This window comes from Dioscorea cayenensis, chromosome 19 (genome assembly GCF_009730915.1).
Source record: "Dioscorea cayenensis subsp. rotundata cultivar TDr96_F1 chromosome 19, TDr96_F1_v2_PseudoChromosome.rev07_lg8_w22 25.fasta, whole genome shotgun sequence".
NCBI classification, from domain to species: domain Eukaryota; kingdom Viridiplantae; phylum Streptophyta; class Magnoliopsida; order Dioscoreales; family Dioscoreaceae; genus Dioscorea; species Dioscorea cayenensis.
Window position 1 is genome coordinate 22,054,793 of NC_052489.1, and position 16,034 is coordinate 22,070,826.

The 16,034-nt window shown below is 35.4% G+C and overlaps 2 long non-coding RNA genes and 1 pseudogene across 6 annotated transcripts; 2 read left to right on the forward strand and 1 right to left on the reverse strand.

The window, feature by feature from the left end:
• The first annotated feature begins 433 nt into the window (after positions 1-433).
• Positions 434-5,631, forward strand: LOC120250325. Of its 2 annotated transcripts, none has more exons than XR_005532987.1 (3): positions 434-1,711; positions 4,540-4,637; positions 5,114-5,631. It is a non-coding gene; the product is annotated as an uncharacterized LOC120250325 (long non-coding RNA). The 2 variants fall into 2 exon arrangements; XR_005532986.1 differs by having other exon boundaries at positions 434-1,687.
• Positions 5,632-8,467: 2,836 nt separating this feature from the next.
• Positions 8,468-16,034, forward strand: LOC120284154 (annotated as a pseudogene).
• LOC120283797 lies at positions 9,770-15,270 on the reverse strand. Of its 4 annotated transcripts, none has more exons than XR_005543352.1 (3): positions 15,226-15,270; positions 12,076-12,115; positions 9,770-9,945 (listed from the first exon to the last, which is right to left on the reverse strand). It is a non-coding gene; the product is annotated as an uncharacterized LOC120283797 (long non-coding RNA). The 4 variants fall into 4 exon arrangements; XR_005543351.1 differs by having other exon boundaries at positions 15,230-15,268; XR_005543353.1 differs by lacking the exon at positions 15,226-15,270 and adding an exon at positions 12,225-12,275.

Sequence of the window (16,034 nt, forward strand, 5' to 3'; positions counted from 1 at the left end):
TTTCTTCATTCATTACTTTACTTAAAAGACACACAACATCACAACCAAAAAGAAACACACAAAACACTACTACCCAGACTAACAGTGAGTATAAAATTTAAAACATATCCAGCCATCCATATTCCCATACTGAATTGACTTGTTACTGGTGAAGTATGGATGCTATTCTCATTGGTACTTGGATATAATGGATCACAGCTAGGATTAAATCCAACAATTTTTATCTATGTTTTTGCCTTTATTGGGAGAAATTAAATCACAATGTGCACTAGAGTTAAGATTGCCATAAGTTTGCTAGTTGGAGCCCTTTGATTGTGGTTCTTGATTTTGAGTTGAATATATATATATATATATATATATATATATATATTTATATATATATATATATATTTATATATTTATATATAAATATTAATTAGAAATGGTATTTAGGAACAATTATAATTATAGATGTATTTTGCTGGAGTACTAATGCCACAATATTTGGATAAGTTCAAATTTTTGTTTTTCTAAGATGAGTATGCTAGTACTATTATGAAATATATGAAATTTTAAATTATAGAATGCAGATCATGTGGTCTCAGATGTTATGTTACATGAATCTATTGCAAGAAAGAAACTCCCTAATTTAACAATAGGCTTTAACATGTGAATCTTTATTTTTTGGTTGGTGAATTGAAACTATTCTTTAGAAATGATATGTACAAACAATCTTACATACTTTTGTTTGGATGTTTTCGATTCAATCCTGCAATGGTAAGGCTTGTTAATAAACTGATCTTATGGTTGATGGAGATGATTAGAGAATTCTGGTTATAAAATTATCAGCAATGGTAAGGCTTGTTAATAAACAAGCCTTACTAGCAAGGCTTGTTTGGATGTTTTCGATTCAATCCTGCAATTACTGCCATTTCTGGCAGTTTTAATAACCAATTACAATTGATGATCAAATCCTTTGCATCTATTGAATGTCTTATTATATTTTTGACAATTCAAATATGTGTTCTGCTAAAATTTGAATTGTGATTGCGTTAAGATGTGCTGCTTGAAGACATTATCAATTAAGGACAAGATAAATATAAGTGAAAAATGTCTTCGGCTCAGAATAAATTATTTATATGAAAGATGGATAAAAACAATGACGATTTTGTGGTTCTGATTGCAAGCTTTTCTCAAAGATTGTTAACTACCTACATCATTTGTGGATTGTTGGCCTATTATTATTGTAAATTTTTTTCCCAAATTCTTGACTTGCATCTTATGGATTAATTATAAAATTTCAGCAACTAACTAAATAAGTCATTTTGCAGGATCATCATAATTTTGATACTGTTCTTGGAATTTACTAGTAAAATTTGAATTATTATTCATTCAATTTGCCAATTGAACAATAGAAGAGTACATGGAAAAATGATGTCTTTCAAATCATGAACTGTGTGGTGCCATTGGAATATGTCTAAATATATTAAATATATCACCGCTAGTTTATGTTTAAAAGTGATACATGATATTTCGAAATAATTCATGGATTTAATAGAAAAGCACAATTAACAGTGAAAAAGAACTTACTAGTCTATTGCTCCTTGTGATGACAGCCACTTATTGTTGGTCTTTAATTTTTGTTGCATATTGCAGAAATTGATGGTGAAGGTTGTTTCTCTTGCCATTGCACATGATAACTTCAAGTGTAGGTGTTGTTTGCACTGTGATTGTGAGTTCTTATTCAATTCCATCATTGTGTCAATTCCATTTCCTATAAATATAGGTTGTTTTCTTGTTTGAAGAAAGAAGGATTTGTTAATTTGTTTAGCCTATGACTCTTATTAGGTAAACTGTCCCTAAATTCATCTCTATCCATGCACTTGAAAGTTGATTATTTATTAAGTTTTTTTTTAATCTATAATGGTGAAAGCCCACATTTTTTGCTTTTATAAATGCATCTCTTTGCAGTGCTACTGATTGCAAAATTGCCAAAGTATTAATGTTTTTGTCACGCCCCGAACCTGGAGCAATGACAAACGGCCGCATACCTACAAGGTCATGACCAAGTAGGCACGCAAGGCCTCAAAACCTGTCTCACACTAGATACAATAACCTCTAACAAAGACATTAACTTTCAAAAACAACATAGAGGCACAATGCCGGAAATACGACAAAAACAAATAACAAGTGTCTCACAAGACATTAAACATAAGACAAAAGTTCTAAGTTCACAACAAAGAAAGTTTATTAACTTGAAATATAACTAGGCAGCGACTTGCTCAACGACCCCGCTAAGTTGTCCACCACCCAACCCTACTCCTGATCTGAAAGAGAGAGATAACAACTTAATGAGCTTGAGAGCCCAGTAAGCAACCACTAAAAATATCGGGATCATAAAAATGTTCAATAATTTCTAAAAGTATATATAATGTAACAAAGCGGAATAAACAACAAAAGTGAAATTCGGGAATCAAAAAAATAAATCACAACGATTTCCTTTATCAAAAACAACAAGCATATATGTCCCCCAACAACTAATGCCAAAACAAAAATATCATAACTCATTTATTTAAACTCGGTGACCCGAGTCGGATTTCGAACTCATTGGTTTTACCCTCGGTGACCCGAGCCGAATATCGAAGCCGTTATTCTTCACCGGCGAGCGGTGCGAAACTATAGTTTCTATGTCAGAAGTACGTGTCGACACGGTCAGTGTTTAACCCCCAGTGACAGGGTTATTGCATTGTTAATTGGGGACTACGAGTTTCTATACAAAAATATATTGGTACATCCAAAATTATTGTTAACACAATAATACTGAAATCAGTGATCCCGTTTTTTAGTGAAAATTAATCCAATTATATCAAATAATCAACTGTCAATTGACAGAATAATCCACACATTTTAAAAAAATTATTTAAATCTGGAAATATCATTAAAACAAATATATCATTTCTCAGTCTTTCAAGTAAATGCAAATATTCATGAATTTAACAAATAAGACAATTATATATATATATATATATATATATATATATATCATGAATCCGCATTTTCCTAAAATAGATAAATAACAAAACAAAATAAAAAATAACAAATGAGCCAAGTTACGGAAAAATCCTAAATAACAAAACAACAAATATACTAAATTACAAAGTAATGGTCAACAGACAGTACAAACTTTTGAATAGTATATAAAAAAATGTTTTTTTTTTTAACGGTAAAATCTAAATTAATTTGATAATTATGTAAACCATCACTGAAGATAAGAAATTTGCTTATACATATATATACAGATTTATATGTGGTTTACTTACCTGACTAGCTAACACCAAAACTACAAGCACCACGAAATTAGGCTTCCACAGAACACCCTATATTTGAGAGTACATTCCAATGTATTAAAACGCTAAACATGCTACAAATACACAGGAATATACAGTGGATCTAATTTCTACACTATCATAATACTTAATACATCTACATCTAACAATCTAATTTCTATAAACATATACATCCTTGAAGCAAAAAAACAACATATAATATCAACATATAAACAATATATCTTTTAACACTGAACACAGCATCATAACCCATACACTTAATATATATATTCATATATTATATGTGCTAAAATAATGGACGCCACAGCCTGCACACTAATTCCCAACAATGACAAACAAAATAAATAAACAAGTAAATAAAAAAAATGGATTTGAAAGAATCAAGAAATATATATATATATATGAATACATTTTCTAACTCAATGGACGCCACACACAATCAGCACATTAATTCAATGAATATATTTTCTAAATTAATGGACGCCACACACACAGCCAGAACATTAATTCAAAATAATAATAATAAAAATAAAATGAAATTCAATAAAACTAAATCTAAAAGAAACATATATATATATATATATATATATATATATATATATATATATATATATATATATATATATATATATATATATATATATATATATATATATATATTGATTCTTCCCAAATCAAACTTGCAAATCAACGTTGATAATTCATTGTGCAATGCCCTAGCATCAACATGAGATAACCAATCCACTAGGCATAAAAATATAACCCTAATCAAGATCAATAAAGCGATGCCACGACAAGATCTAGGAAATAAAAATTCCACCACTTAACCCTAGATCTAGGAAGAGAACGCTTACCTCACAATGATGACAACACAACCCTTGACGAAGAGGCCTATCCTCCGTCCTCGCCGCCAGCACCACACACCAAACGAAAAAGAGAAGAGGAAAGAGGCAAGATCTCTCCCTCTTTCTTGGTCTAAACGAAAATCTAAATCGGGAGAAACAAGAGGTGACGGCTAGGGTTTGTAAACCTAATAAAATATAAAGATTAAGAAAAAAATAAAATTTAATAAAAAAGGAAGGTTTCTATTCCTCTTCCGTAACAGCCATGCATGCAAAAATTAAATGAATTAAATTAAAAATGTGTGGGGCCCACAGTTTTATAACCGCATACATATTTGTATAAATATTTTTCCATGTTTTGGATGTTGCAGTTTCACGTTTTGATTGTTCTTGGTTAAATGCGGATTTCCATCAAGAGACTCTTGATAACTTAAGGAAAGCTTCAAAGAATGTGATGAAGTTATTTGCTGTAAGTTATTTTGCTCCCTCAATGATTCTCAATTTTTAATTAAAATTTGATGCTTGTCAGTCACTATTCTCGAGAATTAGATTCAGAATTCAAGCATCAACATAGTAATGCTTTTCTACTGAAATGTGACCATATACTTCTTGCATAATGGATCAAGAAGTGGCTTTATGTCCAATTATTGAATGTGAACCTTTTTGAAAAGATGTAAACAATTAGCTTATTTGAATGTGAACTGGTTTACATTTTTTTAAGTCATTTGACATTGAACCCGGGAACATATATCTTTGATGCAAAGATAGTAATATCTTTTATCTTTATTTTGCTTTCATCAATGGTAAATTACATGATGTATTTCTTAAAACTATTGCACAAGTGAACTTGTAATCCTACCAATTATAGATGCTTGAAATAGTTGTCATAATTTAAGGGCTAATGATTTAATGAGTGTGTTGCCTGATTTTACCTTTTTAACACAGAGCTTCCTATTGTGGATGAAACAACTCTATATTATGAGGCTGTTGGGTGAGGAAAGAAAAGTTGAATTTATGGAATAGGGTCCTAAGCATATATCTTTTATCCACAGTCATCTTCGAGTTTGTCCATAGGTTCATCATCTGAGATACTACAGGCTGAGGTTAGAGATTTGCGTCAAACTCTTACTCAAGTCCAAGATCGTGAAGAGAGGCTTCATCAAACTCTTAGTCAAGTCCAAGATTGTGAGGAGAGGCTTCAGAATATGCTTGGCCAAGTACAAGATAATAACAAGGCGCTTCAACAAAGTTTACTTCAAATGAAAGAGGAGAGAGACCAATATCATAAGGAGATGATGCATCAAATGAAGGACATGATGATGAGTTTTGAGAAGAGGAATCTTCAGCAGTCTCAGTTTACCTCAGAGGACTCACAGCCATTTACTGACGATCATGATGTTGATCTTCATGATTTATACTTGTATTTGTCGTATACTTATTATTTTGTGTTGAGCATATATACTTAAACATTTCTTTTGTATGAATTGATGAATTTATTTTATTTATTGGTATTCTAGGTTTAAAAAAAATTCATGTAGCAGGTTAAAAAAAAATAGGGATATAATTTTTATTTTTTTATTTTTGTTGACTTGAATGTTAGAATCGGATTAGAATCAGATTTATTTGTTTCAATATTGCTTTTTTAATTAAAAAAAAAACTTTAGAAACGGATTAGGAATATAAAAACTTTTGTTTCTAATGGGGCGGAATAAAAATAAAACAGAAAATATTCCTTTTGGAATCGTTTCAAATTTTTGTAACAATAACACTTTCGTTTCAAATTGATTTCTAAATCCAAAAACGGAATTACAATGGAATTTAGATATGGATTAGCAACATACATTAAATATATTGGTTTATGTTTCTAATTAGTTTCTAAAGTTAGAAACAAAATATTTACCTGTTTTTATTTAAATTGGAAACAAGGGTTTTCGAAGCAGATAAATTCTATTTCAAATTTGTTTCTAAAGTGAATTAGCAATGGATTAAAAATAAAAAATGCTATTTCAAATCCATTTCCGTACTGAATGAGGAAGAGAGTGTGTAGAGAAGAAACCCGTGAGAGGAGATCTGGTACGGGTAGATCTGGTTTTTTTTTAACAGCCAAAAGAGCAGCAAGGGAAAAGAAGGGAGAAAGGGGGAAGAAGGTCTGGAATTCATTATGTACAGTTGGAAAGTTGGAGAGGTCTTCTCCTCTTCATAAGGCATTAATTCAAACAATAAATGAGTGTAATTTTATTATAAAAATATAAAATTAAAGTATTCTAATTAAATAAAAAATATAAGAAAATTTAAAACAAAATAAAAACTAAATTGAAATATAAGAATTAGTGAATTAAATTTCTTATTTATTTTAACAAAATCAACCAATAAACAAATAAATAAATAAATAACACCGAGAGAAGTTCGATAATTATATATTAATATATTAAATTTATAAATATTTAAAAAATGTAAAAATAAATGACAAAATTAGAAAATTCTACTGTATATAAAGTCATTTATCAATTTAAATATCAAATTTGAGTAGGTTTTTATAATATAATTATGGGTTTAATATTATATTTGGTCATTATTAATTATTATAATATTTTTTTATATTTAATTATTGACCCCGGTTCAACCCGGTTGAACCCATTGACCCCTGACCCCTGGGCTTAGCCGGCTCATTGCCCGGGCCGGGTCTGACAACCTTGAATTCAATATAAAAAAAGAAAGGGAAAGCTCTGGAATTTAATGTTTTTCACGAGACATGAATATGGACAATAATGTTAGAGAAATTGACCCTCAAATTTCTTTTAATATTTGGAAGAGGTTAAGATTGCTTCTCTTGTGGACCATTAAACCCTTAATTTTAAGTTCACCATGACTCAGTTTTTAAGATCATCAAGGGATAGAATATATATATATATATATATATATAGTATCGATATATATATATATATACAAGCATAATAAATGATGCTAAAATAATAGATATGACAAAACATAGTGTGTAATTTCCTGAAAAATAGATAGGACAAAACATAGTGTGTAATTTCCTGAAAGAGAAAATCAGCCCGATTCATTATCCCACCTCAAAAGCTTATCATGAAGGTTGGTGATCATTTTATTAATATCTTTGGTTATGGCACATTAATAAATAAACATGCATGATTGTCACTTGTCAATAGCGACGAAGGATAACATTTTTTTTTTTTACTAATAGGCCATAAGCATCCTCCTTTTAAGGAATTGTTAAAGGGACAGACAAGTACGGAGGTGCACTAGTTACAGTGGCTTAAAGACCTCCTAGAAAAATTCCCCGTCCTACAACTCTAAAGAGGTGAAAGTACCGTTTTTCCCACAAGGAACCCACACCCAAGCTCGTGAATATACAGGAATAGTACTTAACCCAAGTATACAGTGCATAAACAATACAGCAGGAACAATACTGTAGAGGGAAGGATTCGAACTTTTGCTCTCTCCTTTGCATCAAAATGTCAGACAGACCATTAGGATATCCAATGGTTGACACAAACGGTAACTTTCAGAGTGATTCCAAACTTAAATTTTTAATTATCTGTGTTAAATTTAAATATTAAATTTTATTTTTATGTAATACAAAAATTATCACATGATTGAAAAAATAATAAATAAAGTTTAGGAGCTAGTAATTAATAAGAACTAACTCTAGAGATATTTAACAATGGTGATGGATTTATCAGGACAAACTTTGCAAAAAATACCAGTCAAACAAGTGTCAATGCATGAAATTTCTTCTCTCAGATTATTCAAGATCAAACACATGTAATTCTTTGTTGTTCTTATTGTTCTTTTCATTCCAAAGATTGAAGTCACATATACAGCTGACTTCCAATAAAACAACGAGTAATGGGCGAGCCATCGTAGAGGACTCGTCAGTTCAAATTAAGCAAGCTATTGTTCACCCTTTCGGAAAATCAAAGCCATCCACCAACCATACTACTAACTTAAACATACCATATTAATTATTTTCTAGGACTGCTCCCAGGGTAATTAATTGTTTATTCTATCAGTAGACTTGGAAGTTTCCTTCTTAAAAAATAAGCACACGTTGATAAATACTCACCAAACTTCTCGCATCACATGGTCACACGTTGATATATATATATATATATACTCACCAAACCTTGTCACATCACCTGGTCTTACTATGCCCGCCGATGAATGAAAAACTTCTTAAATAATAAATAATAAAAAAACATGAAACTCTAATTATAAATACATGCAATGAACCCACTGCTGTGCTTCAGTGCTAGCTCTCTATCTAAGCTTGCAATCCTCAGTGTTCTTCTCCTTGGGGATTTTTGCTTTTGAGAGAGAACAACTACTCTATGATGGAAAAGCTACCCAAGTGTGCAGCAAACTACACTCCATTGAGTCCTGTGACGTTCTTGAAGAGAGCTTCCATGGTGTATTCTCACCGCACCTCCATCATCTACAAGTCCACACACTTCACATGGAACCAGACTCACCAGCGTTGCCTTCGTCTGGCTTCGTCTCTCAGATCTCTGGGCATCACAAAGAACGATGTTGTTTCCGTGCTCGCCCCTAATATCCCCGCCATGTACGAGATGCACTTTGCAGTGCCCATGGCTGGTGCAGTGCTCAACACCATAAACACTCGCCTGGATGCTGCTAACGTGGCCACACTCCTCGCCCACTCTGAGGCTAAACTCTTGTTCGTAGACTACCAGTTCGTCCCCCCTCGCTCGCCAAGCTCTCTGCCATCTCCCATCATCAGCCGCGTCTCCGGCTGTCATCGTCATCGATGAGATCGATGATCCGACCGGGATACGGATGGATGGTGGGTTGGAGTACGAGCAACTCATCTCCGGTGGAAACCCTGATGAAGCTGCTTACGAACTAGAGGACGAGTGGGACGCCATAGCTCTCAATTACACGTCGGGCACGACGTCGGCTCCCAAGGGAGTTGTTTACAGCCACCGGGGTGCGTACCTGAGTGTCATGAGCCTGTTGCTCCAGTGGGGGGTGGGGAACCAACCTGTGTATCTCTGGTCCCTTCCCATGTTCCACTGTAACGGATGAACCTTCACTTGGGGCATGGCCGCTCGTGGTGGTACCAACGTCTGCATCCGCACCACATCAGCAGCCGAGATTTACCGTGCCATCTCCGACCACGGAGTCACTCACATGTGTTGCGCCCCAGTCGTTTTCAACATCATCCTAGAAGCCAGTCCAGCCGATCGCCGCCCTATCAATTCCCTTATTGAGGTCCTGACTGGTGGTGCCCCCCCTCCGGCTGCCCTTCTGGAGAAGATCGAGCAGTCTGGGTTCCATGTCACTCACGCGTACGGTATGACCGAGGCCACAGGGCCGGCCTTGGTGTGTGAGTGGTGGGCGGAGTGGGATCTCCGGCCAGCCGAAGAGCAGGCGTCGCTCAAAGCCCGACAGGGGATCAGTGCGCTGGCCCTTGAGGAAGTGGACGTGAAGGACGTGAAGAGTGTCACGCCCCAGCCCCAAAACCGGGCCCGCTGACAGATCGGCCGCATCCAACGGGGCTGGGCCCCACTGGGTGCAAGGCCTCAGATTTGACTTGGTCAGAGTCAACCCTAACAAGCAGAACATGAAACAATAAAAAAAAATGGTACAGAAATACAACACAGACTCAAATACGAGAATCCAAGGTATAAATACAAGTTATAAAATTTTTACAAGAAAACGACAACCCTAATGGATCCATCCTAGCACTGGCTGATCAACAAGGTCTTAAGCACAACCTAAAAGTCGAGTACCTGAAAAGATAGAAGAAGAGAGGCTGAGTAACTCGGTTACTCAGTGAGTGGGGCAAAAACTCGAGAAAACTCAAAATACCAGCAGAATACGGAAATTGGTTATCGAAACATTCCCAAACATAATACTTTCCATACAGAATGACAAAATAGCAGAATAATAGCGGAACGGAAATACAGAAAATGCTCAGAATACAGAGATACTCAGAAATGCCGAAAATACGCAAAACAGACATGTACATCTCACGACTAATAGCAAATCAACAGACGAGGTCGGATCTTGATCGTGAAGTCGGAGCGAGCGAAACGAGAATATCAGCACGTAGTAGCCGGATCTTCGACCGCGATCGGGGGTAGCGCTACTACGAGAAAACATGTGCACATGGCTAGGGACTTACTCCTCCTAGTCGGGCGAGCCGAAATGGAGATGTACTAAAACCGCAGAGATACAAAAATACGGACGGAGGAAAATACTGAATAATTAATGCAAGAACAAAATAAACAAATAAATAATCATATACCAAAACGCAGAGTATTCATGAATTTCCCAGATACTCACACGAACAGAAATACAGAACTTCAGAATCCCACATTAGGGAAAATAACTGAAGAAACAGAAATTAAGCACAAAATTTACCAAATGAATAAATCATCAAATAAAAACCAAACACCCTGGGAATTACACCCTTAAGGCCTCGGCATAATATCACTTCTAACCTGTTCCACTTCACAACACATAACTCCAAGATCAAACTAACAATTGCAAAGATATTTTGCCGAATGAAACTCGGGACCATACTGAACATTTTCCTTGTTAAATGCTTCCCAAAGTTTTGTCCCCAGAAGTGAGAAAAATCAAGCTAAACCTTAAGATTCCCTGTAGTACATCATCTTGCACAAGTCTTTAATAAATCAAAACTTCTAATCTATAAATCCAATCCGCACCCTTGGTTTTCCCCATCATTTCGATTTTATCAAAAATGTATCTTATCATAATTGCTCATCTAAAACAAGTTATCATTTCAAAGGCATGAACCTAGTTTTCCCTTCCAATATTAAAACAACCCTTGAACATCAACCAACATAAGCTATATAAAGCAATTACCCCAATTTTGATTAACATTAGGTCAAGGTCACCTCTAATATCCAAGATACAATAACACCCAAGCAACTCACCAACTTTTCAATTCTTTACCGGCCATAATTGTCATGCCACCTCACCCTTAAAATGTCTTCAATCCTAGCTTCATACCACCCCATTCCTCTAGATTCAAAAGCAACTCACATTATTATTTTCATTCTTGAACATTCATGCTTTAGTTCTCATCACATAAGTTTTTATCAATATCTTACATTTTATTATGAGCATACACCTCTCCCCCTTTCTCTAACTTCTTCGCATCATCCCGACATATCATCAAAGCATTTCCAATCTCTTCCAAACCCGTGCAAAAGAATTACCTAAACATAACTCCCTCACATAAACAAATTTCCCTTGCCAACATACATATACTTATAATCTATAATGTAAAATGTCCATCTTCTCATAATTCTTACATTCTAGTATCTTAACACAAACCATGATATGTATAAAAACACATTCCTTACCTCTTGATTCCTAACCAAATTCCACAAGATATACATATTATCACCCACACATGAGATCAATCAAATGCATTTAAGAATTTCAACTCATCTTTAGTAACAAACAAGGGATCCACATTTATTATTCCTAAGGAGTGCTCATACAAACTAACAACTAAGCCCATCAATACCATTGAAGCCATTACAAAATTAAATCACACAATTCTCACAATTATGTCCCCAAATATTTGTATTCAACACTAGGAGGCAATTAGTCAAACACCTTATGTGCATCACCCAAATTCCATTCCATGGACTCTAGCATAACTCAAAATATGATTTCTTTACACACTAATCTACACTTGCATAATTCACCATAAATATAACTCCCAAGGCCTTACATTGTCATGGACCCAATTAACAACAAGTATGATATTTTAGCAAAACCATGCCAAGTTCCAATCAACATCATGCCAAAACAACACCCAAACATGCAAATAATTTACAAGAAACAAAATAAATCAAGAATGATTCGGTTAGCCCACTCACCTTGCCATCTTCTCTTCTCATCCTCTCTACTCCTATTAATCTAAGGGAACAAGAAAGGAAACAAGAAGGACACAAATTCTAAGTTTAATCTAAGGTTATGAACAAGAATACAAAATGAAAATTAAAAGAAACAAAAATTACTTACCTACCTTTAACCATCAAAAGTAAGAAGAGGAGAAGCAAATGGTTAGGGTTTCCAATAATAATGAATGGAAAATGGAAGAGAGAGGCTGAAACTTTTAGAAGGGAAGAAAAAGTATTTTCGGGCTACTACAGTACCCGTGCTACAGTGTTGGGCTTTATAAATGTTGCTACAGTAACGGCTGGGTTATAACAATCTACCCCCTTAAAAAAATTTCGTCCTCGAAATTTCTTTGAGCTCTAAGGATTTAATTCTAAAGTTTCACAACTATAACAGGCAGACTGTACAGGAAAATGAATTTCCACTTGGGTTAGCACACTCAACTATACTGCAAATTGGATCCACTAGAGATGATCAAAACGTAAGAATCAAATAATCAAACCAGAAAACTCAAACCAAAGCTCTGATACCACTTTAATCTGTCACGCCCCAGCCCCAAAACCGGGCCCGCTGACAGATCGGCCGCATCCAACGGGGCTGGGCCCCACTGGGTGCAAGGCCTCAGATTTGACTTGGTCAGAGTCAACCCTAACAAGCAGAACAGGAAACAATAAAAAAAATGGTACAAAAATACAACACAGACTCAGATACGAGAATCCAAGGTATAAATACAGGTTATAAAATTTTTACAAGAAAACGACAACCCTAATGGATCCATCCTAGCATCGGTCGATCAACAAGGTCTTAAGCACAACCTAAAAAGTCGAGTGCACCGAAAAAGATAGAAGAAGAGAGTCGAGTAACTCGTGCTACTCAGATGAGTGGGGCAAAAAACTCGAGAAAACTCAAAAATACCGGTAGAATACGGAAATTGGTTATCGAAACATTCCCAAACATAATACTTTCCATACGTAATGACAAAATAGCGTAATAATAGCGGAACGGAAATACGTAAAAATGCTCGTAATACGTAGATACTCGTAAATGCCGAAAATACGCAAAAGATGACATGTACATCTCCCCGACTAATAGAAATCAACAAAGACGAGGTCGGATCTTCGATCGTGAAGTCGGAATGTAATGCAAACGTAATATCAACAGTAGTAGCCGGATCTTCGACCAGCAATCGGGGGTAGCGCTACTACAAAAAACATGTGCACATGGCTAGGACTTACTCCTCCTAGTCGGGCGAGCGTAAAATGGAGATGTACTAAAACCGCAGAGATACAAAAATACGCATGGAGGAAAATACTCGAATAATTAATGCAAGAACAAAAATAAACAAATAAATAATCATATACCAAAAACGCAGAGTATTCATGAATTTCCCGGATACTCACACGAATGTAAATACGTAACTTCGTAATCCCACATTAGGGAAAAATAATCAAGAAAGCAAAATTAAGCACAAAATTTACCAAATGAATAAATCATCAAATAAAAACCAAACACCCCGGAATTACACCCTTAAGGCCCTCGAGATAATATCACTTCTAACCTGTTCCACTTTTCACAACACATAACTCCAAGATCAAACTAACAATTGCAAAGATATTTTGCCGAATGAAACTCGGGACCATACTGAACATTTTCCTTGTTAAATGCTTCCCAAAGTTTTGTCCCCAGAAGTGAGAAAAATCAAGCTAAACCTTAAGATTCCCTGTAGTACATCATCTTGCACAAGTCTTTAATAAATCAAAACTTCTAATCTATAAATCCAATCCGCACCCTTGGTTTTCCCCATCATTTCGATTTTATCAAAAATGTATCTTATCATAATTGCTCATCTAAAACAAGTTATCATTTCAAAGGCATGAACCTAGTTTTCCCTTCCAATATTAAAACAACCCTTGAACATCAACCAACATAAGCTATATAAAGCAATTACCCCAATTTTGATTAACATTAGGTCAAGGTCACCTCTAATATCCAAGATACAATAACACCCAAGCAACTCACCAACTTTTCAATTCTTTTACCGCCATAATTGTCATGCCACCTCACCCTTAAAAATGTCTTCAATCCTAGCTTCATACCACCCCATTCCTCTAGATTCAAAAAGCAACTCACATTATTATTTTCATTCTTGAACATTCATGCTTTAGTTCTCATCACATAAGTTTTTATCAATATCTTACATTTTATTATGAGCATACACCTCTCCCCCTTTCTCTAACTTCTTCGCATCATCCCGACATATCATCAAAGCATTTCCAATCTCTTCCAAACCCGTGCAAAAGAATTACCTAAACATAACTCCCTCACATAAACAAATTTCCCTTGCCAACATACATATACTTATAATCTATAATGTAAAATGTCCATCTTCTCATAATTCTTACATTCTAGTATCTTAACACAAACCATGATATGTATAAAAAAACACATTCCTTACCTCTTGATTCCTAACCAAATTCCACAAGATATACATATTATCACCCACACATGAGATCAATCAAATGCATTTAAGAATTTCAACTCATCTTTAGTAACAAACAAGGGATCCACATTTATTATTCCTAAGGAGTGCTCATACAAACTAACAACTAAGCCCATCAATACCATTGAAGCCATTACAAAAATTAAATCACACAATTCTCACAATTATGTCCCCAAATATTTGTATTCAACACTAGGAGGCAATTAGTCAAACACCTTATGTGCATCACCCAAATTCCATTCCATGGACTCTAGCATAACTCAAAAATATGATTTCTTTTACACACTAATCTACACTTGCATAATTCACCATAAATATAACTCCCAAGGCCTTACATTGTCATGGACCCAATTAACAACAAGTATGATATTTTAGCAAAACCATGCCAAGTTCCAATCAACATCATGCCAAAACAACACCCAAACATGCAAATAATTTACAAGAAACAAAATAAATCAAGAATGATTCGGTTAGCCCACTCACCTTGCCATCTTCTCTTCTCATCCTCTCTACTCCTATTAATCTAAGGGAACAAGAAAGGAAACAAGAAGGACACAAATTCTAAGTTTAATCTAAGGTTATGAACAAGAATACAAAATGAAAATTAAAAGAAACAAAAATTACTTACCTACCTTTAACCATCAAAAGTAAGAAGAGGAGAAGCAAATGGTTAGGGTTTCCAATAATAATGAATGGAAAATGGAAGAGAGAGGCTGAAACTTTTAGAAGGGAAGAAAAAGTATTTTCGGGCTGCTACAGTACCCGTGCTACAGTGTTGGGCTTTATAAATGTTGCTACAGTAACGGCTGGGTTATAACAAAGAGCATGGAGAGCGTGCCTCGTGATGGGAGATCTCTCGGTGAGGTGGTGCTCCGAGGCAGCAACGTCATGAAGGGCTATTTTAAGAACGAGAAGGACACCAACACCGCTTTCAAAGGCGGTTGGTTCCTCACCGGCGATGTCGGTGTTATCCACCCGGACGGGTATCTGGAAATAAAGGACAGGTCCAAGGACGTGATCATCTCCGGCGGGGAGAACATCAGCAGTGTGGAGTTGGAGACGGTGCTTTACCGACATCCCATGGTGGTAGAGGCGGCAGTGGTGGCCATGCCACATCCTCGCTGGGGTGAGACTCCGTGCGCCTTCGTGGCTCTGGCCAGAGACGAAGGTGGTGAACAGCAGTGTGTGAGGGAGGAGGAGATCATCAACCACTGCAGGAACAACATGGCGAGATTCATGGTTCCGAAGAAGGTGGTGTTCATGGAGGAGCTCCCAAAAACCTCAACCGGAAAAATCCTAAAGTTTGAGCTGAGAGAGATGGCTCGGAACTTGAAGGCCTTAGAGATTATCACAGCACAGCCTGCAACGTGGACGAAGAAGGGATTAATTGTTTCACAGGATAACATGCAGACACTTCCTGAACCTATCACTACTTAG